A 1,398-nucleotide genomic window follows, 5' to 3' on the forward strand; every position below is an offset into this window, starting at 1 on the left:
TTTAGATTAACACACACACATATAAATTATATAAATAATTATATACATATATACACACGTACAAATGAAATATATAAAGATATAAATAAACAAATGAACACATTGGTTTCATTCCTTAGCAATGATATATTTATAATAATAATAATTATTATTATTTATTTATACCCCGCTCTTCAGCCAAAAAGGCTATCAGAGCGGTTTACAAATAAATGTATATAAATAAACAAATGAACGGATCCCCAATATATATATATATACACACACACACACACACACACACAGAGAGAGAGAGAGAAATGAAATATATAAATATATATACATTTGTTTAATTCAATTGCATTGATACATATAGATCAACAATCATAATATATAAACAAATGAACGGATCCCCCCTATATATGTGTGTGTGTGTGTGTATGCACACGAATATATACATATACATACATATATACATACACATACACATATACAAATGAAATATATAAAAATACATAAACATTTGTTCCTTTCATTAGCATTGATATAAATAAATAAATAAATATAAATATAAATAAACAAATGAACGGATCCCTATACGCACACACACACACCACACAGACGAAATAAAAATTCATATAGAAATTTGTTCATTCCATAGCATTGATACATTAGATCACAAATAGATTATAAAAACATGAACACAACCCCAATATATATGTGGTGTGGTATATATATATATATACAGACACACACAATTACACACACACACATATAGTTTAATATATATATATATATATACATATATATTATACACACACAGATGAAATATATAAATATATATAGAAATTGTTTCATTTGCATGCATTGATCATATAGATCAACAATGATATATAAACAAATGAACACATTCCCCCAATATATGATGTATTGATATTAATCTATATATATATATACACACCACATTCATATGTGTATAATATTATATATATAGACACACACACACACATATATATCTAAATACACACATTACACGTACAATGAAATTATAAATATATATAGATAAACAAATGAACACATTTGCTTCATTTCCATAGCACTGATATTATATAAATAAACACATATACTAAATCATACACACGCACACACAAATGCAAATGAAAATATATAATATATTAGAATAAATGAACACATTTGTTTCATCATTTCATAGCCTTAGGGTTGCCATAAGTCTGGACCTCCAAACCGGGACAAATGTAGGACAACTGTAGGACAAAATTTTCAAATTGGAGGGCACTTTTTTTAAAAAATGGAGGACACACGAAAAAATTTGATGGTTTTAAAAAAAATGTTAATATAAATACCTGTTTCTAGGCATTATCAAAGGGGACATTTGGGCTTATTCCTAGACAGATGACAGAA

The sequence above is a fragment of the Sceloporus undulatus genome, chromosome 8 (assembly GCF_019175285.1).
Source record: "Sceloporus undulatus isolate JIND9_A2432 ecotype Alabama chromosome 8, SceUnd_v1.1, whole genome shotgun sequence".
In the NCBI taxonomy this organism is placed as follows: domain Eukaryota; kingdom Metazoa; phylum Chordata; class Lepidosauria; order Squamata; family Phrynosomatidae; genus Sceloporus; species Sceloporus undulatus.